The 11,711-nt window shown below is 34.9% G+C and overlaps 1 gene segment (V, D, J or C); it reads right to left on the bottom strand.

Annotated features, from left to right (window-relative positions):
• Positions 1-2,307: 2,307 nt before the first annotated feature.
• Positions 2,308-9,393, bottom strand: LOC311168858 (T-cell receptor gamma chain C region C10.5-like). The segment is given in 4 exons: positions 9,324-9,393; positions 7,159-7,488; positions 4,824-4,868; positions 2,308-2,450 (listed from the first exon to the last, which is right to left on the bottom strand).
• Between the last annotated feature and the right edge of the window lie 2,318 nt (positions 9,394-11,711).

Genomic DNA, 11,711 nt, shown 5'->3' with positions numbered 1-11,711 from the left:
AGGAGAGGAAATGTGGAAGGTAAAAAGGCAATTCTCTTTACTAGATCTTAGCCTATGAAGGAAGAAAATTTTCCTGTATTAATTGAGACTAAAGGTAACCTGTTTCTACTCTAGTTGCAACTAACTTGGAAGTTAAGATCAGGGGCTCCTGAGCCAGGCTGCTTAGATTCAAATCCCAATGTGTTGCTTATTAGCTGTCTAATATTAGGGACATTCTTTAGCCACTCTGCCTCATTTTCTCAATTATAGAACAGAGATAATTGAGCCTATCTCTTGAGACTCTTGTGAGAATAATTAGCATGTACTTAGACTAGTGCTCAGTACTTAGGAAATACTGCAGTGTTTGCATTCATTAGAAGGTTAAACACTGATTCCAAAATTACACTATTAATCTGAATTTATTTAAATTAAACACTTCCTTCCAAACTTAGGTAATGTGACATGGTTAAGAACAAATGACACATTTAAAGTACAGCCAAGTGGCATCTTCCTCTGGTAGGAAGTGCTGGGTAAAGAGATATTTAACCTTTCCCCTACCTCACAAGTGTACCTGGACATGCCACGGTCTCCCAGAAGGGATTCTGAGGACACCAGAGCTCATTCAGTCTATGGAAAGAGCTGGGGTGTCAGTGGGGTACAGTGCTTCTTCAACCATCCTGTTATACTTGAGACTGAATCATTTCTTCAGAAACTCCCAAAAGAGCAGTTGTACGTGGAGGACACACACTACAGAATCAGGTGGGCTTCTCATACCATTGGTAACAAGGGAGGCAATCCTGTTAGTGCCAGAGTGTGTATATCAGGAGAAAACAGTGCACCCCAAAGTCCTATTCCACAGCATAGGAGTGGGAGAAGAGCACGACCTCTGTGGAGGATGTCTTTAGTAAAAACAAAAACAATGCTTGTTTTGTCTTTCCCAGTGGAAGGAATGAATGGGAAGTCACACTATTACATTATATGGTTATAAATTACAGATGCGATCAAAAAGACTTGGCTTTAAATTATGATTATTACTTGCAACGTTGTGATCAGGAACAGATTACTTATCTCTCCCGTTTATCAACTATGCACTAAAACTTGTACGTACCTCAAAGGTTTCAGAGTAATAATGTGGTTGATGGTTGTAACAGAAATTTACTGAGGGCCTATTCAATCCACATCTAACTTCCCAGCAGGGAAATATTGTCAGTGCTGTTGTGTTGGTATCTGCTACCTTCAAAGTAGAGCTACCTATAATAGACACAAAATGTTGTAAGTGATTGCATGTACGAGGCATTAACTCATCTCATCCATACAACCTCAGGAGGTGACTTTACAGTGAGGTAATTATGGCACTGAGGTCAAGTAGCATGCCGGAGTATTCACAAATATTAATACCAAAATTAATACCAAAGTCAGGATTCTGAGCACAACATATTCAGAGTCTGAATGCTTAACCCTCCACAGTGCTGCTGACTAGTGTCTGTGCAGCTCTCACAAAGGTGCGCTGAAGAGCAAAAGCTTGGTGCACATAACACACAAGTAGAAGCTAAGCACCCAGTGCAGGTCATGGTACAGTTTATAAAGTCTCCATGGGATGTCCCAAACCAAATGACTTTGAATCTGGTGACCTTTAAAAGACAAATAACCTTACTACCTTCTAGATTGTACCACTGATCCAATTTCAAAAAAAAAAATCAAAACCACTATTGGTATGAAAGAATTTGAATGTGATGTTGACCATGTTGTAGCAAATGCTGACCAATATTGTAGCAGGTTTTCATTGTGTTTCTTGCTTTGGACTCTCAATTAAATTTCATCAAATTAAAGTACACATAGACGAAAGTGGACTTTTAATTTTTTATTTGTTTTGTCTTTTATGCAAAACAAAATAATACAGGATTCAAATAGCAAAGATGGTGAGTTCAGGATATATAAAATGAAAAACTTCGAGGCAATTATCTGGTTAAAGGGTACTCGGGAGTATGGCTGGAAGCTGCGTGCTGTCTGTGCTCAGAGGGCCCGATAATTGGGTCAACAGGAGCAGTTTGAGGAGATTATGGACATAGTGGTACTAGACACCATCCCCTTGGGATACTCCTTGGCCCTGCCCCTGACTAATGGCAGAATTTGTTGTTACAGCGTAAAGTTTTCTGTTCCCCCAGTTTTTGAAAATCCATTACACAATAATAATATAATAGAAAAATGCACATGAAAACTAAAGTAACCCAAATCCAGGAAAACAAAAGAAAAACAGGTAGAGCCTCAGCAGAGACTTTTAGGAGCAACAAATGATAACAGAACTTGACCGCTTTGTACCACCTTCTGTTAGAAACAGTTTCCATTGCCACAGTCTTCCGTTCTCTTGAACACACTGAAGATGATGAGGGCAAAGTAGACCATGCTCTTGATAAGGAGGAAGATGTAGGTATAATAAGCAGAGGTATGGGCGACCTGCAGCTGCAGTGTACCTAAGAAAAGTCCTTTGATTAGTTTCTTTTTTAACAATAGGACAATGGGGGTGGAGTCACAATTATCTATTTCTGATAGCTAACATCGAAGTGACTTCCCCATACCACCAAAACCCAGAGTAAACATCAACAACCAACAGGACCACAAAGGGCGAGAGCAACAGCAACAGAATCTAGTACCAGTTCAAGTCAAGCAAGAAACTACTACATTCATGTAGAACATTCCAAAACATTAAACAGTTGTATTTGTAATGCATGAGTTTAAAGAGAAAATAATCTTCATGTATAACTTTTAGTATTTCTTCACCCAGATCATTTCTTTAAGTAATAATAAGAGCTAACAATCTTTAACTACTAACCAAATGCCAAACACTTATTCTAGAGCATTGCATACAAATATTTAATTTAGATTTTATGATAACCTATGTCATTATTATCTTCATTCCTATCTGCAAATAAGATAGTCAGAGAGGGAAGTAATTTGCATGATGTGGTACATTTAGTAAGTACCAGAAACCAGATTTCAACTTCAGCAACATAACTTTAAAAAATACATTCTTTGCTACTTTGTAGCCATCTCCAAGTGCAATATATATCCAGATGTCAAAAATGGCACAAACATAAAATTGAATTGCTGATTCAGAAGTATGTGAGTCATTTTGCATGCAATGATATTCCTAGGAAGGGTATAACTCATGGAAATTTGGTGACCTTCACAAGTGTGGTAGGTGAGGTATAAGCACTAAAGAGGAAGAAAGCAGTTAACGCAAATTCTCTAAAACTAAGAGGTCAGGCTTCCCCTGGTGGTGCAGGGAGTTGAGTGCCACGCTGTGAAGCTGTCCACAGCCTCTGCAGCACCGGTTCGATCCCAGCCGGCTGGCAAGTATCCCACATGGCACTGCAGACCTCTCCTGTCTCGCCGCTGCTCCCCTCAGCAGTGTATTTCATCAGTCTGTCTGTTCTGTTCCCTGCTCTGTCTCTGGTGAATCTGCTCACCCTCCCACACATCTGGCCTATACCCCGGTTCTTGTATAAATAAATAAATAAATCTTAAAAAAAAAAAAAAACAACTAAGAGGTCATTTCTCACTCACTGATCTTTCCTAAATGTATCTCATTGTGGCTATGATGTGGTAGGATATTCTTTCACGTTTTGCAAGAAATTTATGATAGCAAGAAATATTAGTGACAATGATGGTTGATCATACTGCTTGGCCTGATGGAAGGCCTAGACTTTTCTTGTGGAATTTTCCTTTTCACATGCTTTATCTTGATAGAATTAAACTCCAGAATCATTAGCACTTGGTGTGGAACAATCACAAGAGTTGATGTGTTCATAATTCCTTACCCTTGATCTGTTAGCTGAGATCTAGAGCCCCTTTGATAATGAAAAAAGAGGGAACACCAAGGGCTGGAGCCAATGTTTTTATCACTTTCTTGGTCCATATGTAGAAGGAAGGGCCTAAAAACTATCATATCATCAATAACTGAGTTTAATGCAATAATCCCCAACAGGCAACTGAGGAATGTATTGCTTAAAAGATTTAAATTGTTCATGCAGGCCTCCCTGATGGTGCAAGGGGCTAAGCACTGAACTATGAAGCAGTCCACAACCTCCACGGCACGAGTTCAATCCCCGGCCAGCCAGGGAGAAACCCACATGGTGAAGCAGAGCTCGCCTGTCTTGCCCGTGGCTCCCCTCAGCAGTGTACTTCAGTCAGTCTGCCTGTTCTGTTCCCTGCTCTGTCTCTGGTGGATCCTCTCACCCCCTGCATCTCATCTCTGGCCTGTACCCCAGCTCTTGTATACATAAATAAAATAATTTTTAAAAAGTTATTGTTCACACATACTCAATGAATAATCAGAATAACTGGATTTTAAGTTTAGTCTCTGTTCTTATCTGTACAATAGGAAAAGCATATTGAACAACCTCATGGGATAATTATGAGAATTCAACAAGAAAACACATTCAAAACATAGCACAATGATGTGTATAAGAAGTTTCCTCTAAGTATCACTTCATGCCACTAGCTATTAGCAAATGACAAGGACCAAAGAATTCAAAACGATCTAGAAGCAAATTGGTATCATGTTTTCCCCAGATGTTAGAAACAAAAGTAACATGAATAAATTAAGTCCTTTGTTGACACATTTCATAGCATATGGCTGTGAATTCTAAGGTTAGTCATCTCATACTCAAACCAGCACTTACTGTTGAAGATGCCACTTAGGAAATGATGGTTTGGTTTAAAATATCACTCATTCTCGAATGCAAAATCTGTCCATTTTTCTACCTTGTAAACATGGAAGCTCATCCTGAACAGGAGATTAATGTACTACAGCATGACATAAAAACAAACATGAAAAAACTTACCATGTTCATCTTTCTGTTTAAACTCTGTAGTATCATTCTTAGAGTCTAGAAGGAATAAGAGCATGTATTAAGTATTTTTGTCCATTACTTTACAGTGCACATCTATGTGTGTATTTCGACAAATGACAGATAGATAGATAGATAGATAGATAATGGATACATACATACATAGGTGGATAGATGATATGCCAACATATAGGAGGGAGCTGTAAAAACATAGCCCCACAATTCCATAAATGCATGGCATGATTCCATGTAATTCAATAACTTTAACTCCTACATTCTGTTTCTGAACAAGAATTCATTAAGCACATATTTTTCTTACAGCTGGAGTAGGGCCCAACACCATCTCATTTTCCTTCAATATTCATACTGCCCAGAACAGTACATACCACAAAGTAGGTGTTTAGCAAATACTATTGAATGGAAAAGAAAAAAATGAACTGACTCTTTAGAGTTTTCAGCACACACGACTGACTAACATGAAGGTTGCCATCGGAATGAATTCGTCTAAGGCTAGCTTCTACACCAGGATCTTAGAGTACTTGAATAAGTCTGGTTTAGGCAAATTTCCCATGTAAGCAAAAAAAAAAAAAAAGCATATAACTTCAAATCTCATGTATCTACTATATCCTCAACTCATGCCCATGATTTTCTGGAATTGTATTTATCAACATGACAATAACATTTTGCAAAACTAATGCCTGTTTGGTTCAATGCTACACATACATCATCTCACTGAATCCCTCTGTTGAACTGAAGTGAGATGTATTTTCAAGAGTTCCATGTTACAAAAAAAGACATGTTTACATAGTAAAAGTTAATTGTCAAGAATCATGCAGTGATTGGCAGAACCAGCATTCAAATGATCATTGTGGGTGATTAAAACATGAAGAGAATTAAAAATAATCCATTTAAATTAAAAATATTAAATTTAAATTTAAGTTAAATTAATAGAATTAAAGATTGATAGAATGAATAGAATTAATTCATTCTAAGTAATAGAATTAAAAGTAATCCATAGAAATAAAACTAATCTTTAGAGAGATAACATAATTCCACCATATTTCCTTATAGAGATCTTATTAGCAAGTGACTTTTTTACATTATAGTAGCTTATCATTTAACACAATCCTTTCCAGGAGTAGAAAGGTAAGTTTTATTGTTAGAGAAATAAAACCTCAGTTGGCATTTGCATTTACCTATAATGAAAAACAACGGAAATTGCAGATGTACATAAAAAGTTTCAAAAATTTCAAGATATTTTTAAAAGATAATTGACTATTGGATGGAGGAAAACAGTAACAATAGTAGCTTTGGTTTATCCTTTTCCTACTAGATGTGTTCTGCCCATGTGAATATGGTTTTGTATGTGATTTGATGCACTCAATACGCTCTTTTTCAGGTGTGCTGTAAAGGGAAATGTTTGAGATATAGGCTTTGGATGAATCGCAAGAATATAAATATTAGTAAAACAGTGTTTAGATGTTAAGTATCTTAATGTGTCTTTGAAGTCTTTTTTCTATTTCTTAAAGTGACTTTGTTCATTAAAATAAAAAGAAAAGTCTCTTATTACCATGTTGGTTGAGGCAAAAACAATACATTTTTCATAATAAAATTTTCATAATAGAATCTATGTATCTTAAGTTCTCCTTCCCAAACAGGGTGATCAAAAAAATTAGAAATGGTTAGTTTTTTCTCTTGTCAAAAACACTTCACTGATTTGTGATGTTATGTTATAGTTTTATCTTTTTTCAGAAACAAAAACAACAAAGAGTTTCTGAGAAACAAAATAAAACTTCTAGACCAAATAATTCTTTTTTGTTGTTGTTGAGAAATGATCTGCTCCCTCAGATGAACATGATTTGTAATAACTCATTTTTTGATTTACATTGAGTATAGCAAGGTTGAAGTGAGAGTGATTTTGCTTGCAAAGTAGAACATTCCTAAAAGGCCTATAATTGTTCTTCTTTCCTGATCAATAAATCATCAAAAGTGGAATCTCTTTTTGAACATTTACTATATGGTAAGTTGTGAGAGGCTTTCTTGTGTGTTTCCTTTAACCCATAGGAAAATCATAAAATCATCATTGTGACCTTAATTTTTTTGTATGATGAATCTAAACCTGAGTAAAGTAAATTTCTCTTTTTCTTTTTTATGTTCTACAGCCTATACTATTTTAATTCTATGGGTAAGTAGGACAGCTATGCTACAAATACATAAAATATTTTTTAAAGATTTGTATGTTTTGTTTTTCATTAATACTTGACAGGTTGGGGTTCCCTTTAGGGAAGAAAAGGACTCTGGGAGGTCATATGTATATTTATATACATACCATTATTTATTGCACGAAAGAGAATCTGTTGGTCTTTTCCTCCTTTGTTAAACTCATGTTTGACGACACAAAAATGGTCTTTAGTCATTGATGTTTCAGGCACCGTCAGCCAGCTGACTTTCATGTAATTATTTTCAATCTCAGTGGTATTTCCCTCCTGTGATCCTGTAATTGTATTACCATTCTCATCTTTCCAGTCTATCTTAATAACACCAGGGAAAAATTTCTCAAGAAGACAAATGTATGTTCCATTCTCATGGTGCTTCACTTCAGCATCAGAAGGAAGAAAAACTGTGGGCTTGGGTGTAACGTCTTCACTAAGGTCTCTCTCTGTGGGGGAAACAGAATAGCAATTGAAAAGAATTACTGGAGAAACACAAGTGCTGTGTTGTTTGGGACAACCTAGCATGGAGTGAAAGAAGAAATGCCTTAGGATTAGTGCTGACTTTAAATGGTCATTTATCCATAATAGTTTGTGAGGGACTTACTACTGTACTTATTTTCTATGGGAAATGAGGTCCAATAGGTTATGGAACTTGGGTCCAATATCAGAGCTATTAAGAGAGAGCGCCTGGATTAAAACCTGACATTTGTTCTCTCTCCAAATACTAACATCACATATGACTTTTAACTGTCTCTTATCAGGTTCCCAACAATCAAGAGCACATTTACTTTTAAACATCTCTTTTGTTCTAACATAGTGAACTATGTTTTCCAGGTGGATGGTAGTAGAGATGGGACAAGCGACCAGATCATTTTGATGATATTTACAGGTAGAATCACTTCTCAAGTAATTTCTTTTCCTATTTTGTGAGTTTTGGAACTTAAACACTTTGACCAAATAGCACATTCTCATGCCTGCAACTTTGTGGAACATCACTCCTCACTGGAAGGCACCATATTTATATTATTTTCATGTAAATAAACATCAGGTGAAAATTGACATTTTTTAAAACAACAGTCACTTGTTTTAATGGGAATCAGCTTCCAAGTGTACTTATCAACTTGTCAAGTCGAACTTTTAATTTCAAATATGAATCCCATGCCCACACTCAAACAACAGAGTTTTCCTAGTTGATTTCTAATTTTATGTAACAGTCAATTTCATGTGTGAAATGCACAGGTTTTTTGAGTAGGGCAATATTAAAACTGTTCCTCCAAATTACTCATGTAGCATTGAATTTGGAAGCAACATAGAAATATATGTTCAAAATGCCTGAACAAGTTATTATTTTCGGAAATGCCTCTATTAATTTTATCAAATGCTGTACTTAATGTAATTTTGCTTTGCTTTACAAAATTTTTGCCCAAAGAAACTTTTAGTTTGGAATTTCTTTGAAGTTTGAGCAGGAATAAGAATATACCATATTTTGACTGTCATTTCTACCCTCCATTTGTATCTAACATATTTGGCTGCTGAACTATCTTAGCGCTCTACTCTTTTCTATTTTCTTTTTCACCTGCTGAATGGGGTATCCCTATAATTGATCTAATCTTAAAAATGAAAACTCCAGATATAATGTCAAAATATATCACAAAACATCATATGTTTAAAAAGATCTGTTACTTGAAAACTGCAATGTTTCCTTGTATTATCAGAAAAAAATAAATATTTGATAGCTAGATATTAATTGCAAATATGTGATGTGTAACTATGTTTTAAATTGATTTTCATATTCAATGTACTAACAACTTCATTCATACTACCTCATTTGATTCTCATGAATAAATACTGTTATTCCATTTTATAGGATAGGAAACTGTGGCCAGAGAATAATCACCAAGATCACATAAACAGTAAGTGGTAGAGCTAGAGCTCCAGGTGTGCCTGACTCCAAAGTCTTGGCTCTTCTACAACACCCTTTCACCATCAGAAAAGAAATAACTTACTTATAATAATAAACTTCGTCTTTGAGTCAAACACTTTCATGAAAGCTACACCCATTTTATACAAGTCCACATGTACACAAAGCCAGATCCTAGTCTGGTACTGCACAGTGTTATCTACAAGTTTCTTTACAGATTTGTTGTAAAATTTCTCCTAGGATTTCCACATCTAATCCTCATCACATTCTTGTTACTTCTAAACATTTTACTATTCTTCTAATTTAATGTTTCTGTATTTCCTTTATTACTTTGAAAAAATTGCATTTTCTGGTACTTACCTGTAACAATAAGCTTTGTTCCACCACCAAACTGCTTTACATAATTATTACACAGTGATTCAACCAGCATCAAAAACTTCACACTAGCTTACTTCTTTGAATTCTTGAGATTCTAGTGGAACTATGATGACCTGTGATTCAAAATCAGCATTTTGCTCCTAGGTTATTTTGATCATAAGAGTCTGCTTGAGCAAATCAATGAAATTAAGTTTGTGTTGCCTTATTTATCTGAAAATGATGTTAGCATAAATCATTACCAGTGGTGAAGTGAGATCAAATGATACAAGATCTGAAAACTATTTTATTTAAAATGCTATTGCAGGGCCTCCCCGGTGGCGCAGCGGTTGAGCGCTGGGTTGCGAAGCTGCCTGCAGCTTCGATCCCTGGCTGCTCCCCGGCCACCGGAGGAGGGTCCCATGTGGCGCGCAGACCTCTCCTGCCGCCCGCTGCTCCCCTCAGCAGTGTACTTCGGTCCTTCTGCCTGCTCTGCTCCCCGCTCTGGTTCTGGTGAATTCTCTCACTCTCCCATGCTTCTTACTGTACCCAGTGCTTGTATAAATAAATAAACATAAATCTTTAAAAAATAAAAATAAAAATACTAAAATGCTATTGCAATGAAAGATTCTGTTTCACTTTTCTCTTAAAAGACTTGAGCTGATGTCCTTTTAACTATATAGTTAAGAAAACATAGTGGAAATTTTGCTGTACTTCTCTTAATTTGATAATAAAAAGTATGTTACTCCAGTACATTTTTCTCCTACCTTTAAACAAAAAACTCTACTCTGGGTTTCTAGATGATCACAGGCCTTTTTTCTTTGGCTTTCCCTAGTGTTTTGAGCTTCTATTTTTCACTATGGTCACAGAGTATGTGTATCTAATTTTAGGTCTTCTCAAATAGATTCTGGAAATAACAATATAAATAAATGACAGATTTTGTGAATTTTTGCTTTTTTTTCTGCCACAGAGGTTGATAGTTTAGTGAGGTCTGTCTTGAATATGATATAGTAGATGGAAGAATATGTTTTTAAGTTCTAGTTCTATGACATGGATACAAAACAATCAAAATTCAAACAGAATAAAAGTGCCAGAAAACAAGATGAAATTTTTTTCCTCTAAATTATCCCTCACATAACATGGGTTACCTTGTCTCAGTCCTTGAACAAACTTTCATGTTAGAAGATGCTCTTTTAATACTCTGTTTTGATTTTTAAAAAATACTACTTAGACAAGGTATCAAGCTGAAATAAACTCAATTGAAGAGAATGAACAAAAGTTTTAATGAAATTGAGGGGCCAAAAAACCCCGATATTGTACAAATGATATTATAATTGATATATCTTTTAACTTTGTAGCCATAGTGTAATTAAGATAGTAAATATTTTTTAAGTGGATAGTTGACCTTTTATCTGTATAATAATAAATTAATATGTACAAATTGTCAAATTTCCAACATTTCTTTTTTTACTTCCAGATATTCCTAGTAAAGAATGATGGATCACCTTATATTCAAGCTAATAATACTTGAGACAATGCTAAAATTTTGTTAAAATCATTTTTAGAAACAGGTAATTATTAGTCTTAGAAATTAAAAGAATTTTGCTGACCATATGTTTAAACTGTCAACTAAATGACAATTAATAAATACACCTGTACTCCTGATTTCAGAAATAATTCCAGTGAGTGCTAATTCGAATTGTGTACAATTGACATTATTATCATTGACTATTTCCCAACTTTTGTAGTAGTTAATTTTCATTTAATTCTTACAACATCAACCTGAGTCAGTTGATGCACTGACAGAATAAATGAGTAGAATTATATCAAAATGTTATAGTTACATATCACTATAACATTTTATTTTATTGTTTTAATCTTTGTATTTTCTATTGTTTTTTTGTAAGGGCATGCTTTTTTTTTATTTTGACAAAATGTTAGCCATTAAATCAAAATTCATTTGTCAGGAGATTATTATACAGAAAGTGATAGACCCCAAGTCAAAGATCTTATTTTTCATGCACTACTTTCCTAGAAATAATTTTTCAGACTCCTCATAAATTATATCTGTGTCACCATTATTTAATTTGATTGTTATAATTACATTGTGTATAAGTCAGTTGGGGGGAATAACAGAATGTCACATTTTAATTTATGAATTTATGTGTTCATATGATCACAAGTATCAAGGAAACCAAAATATAGTATTTCTTTCATTTATTCAAGGCTTTATCAGCTTGTAAAAATTATTTTAAAACTCATTTAAATGGCTCTAGTAGGCTAGGAACATCCTTGAGAGATAGTCTCCCATCTCCAGGCACTATTTCATCTTTAAGGCTAATGAAGAATGAACAAAATTACTGTATTACATTTAGAAAAATAAAATCAGCATAT

Source organism: Talpa europaea (genome assembly GCF_964194135.1).
Source record: "Talpa europaea genome assembly, chromosome: 3".
Lineage (NCBI taxonomy): Eukaryota > Metazoa > Chordata > Mammalia > Eulipotyphla > Talpidae > Talpa > Talpa europaea.
The sequence above is the reverse complement of the archived record's forward strand: the minus strand, read 5'-3'. Positions and strand labels throughout refer to the sequence as shown.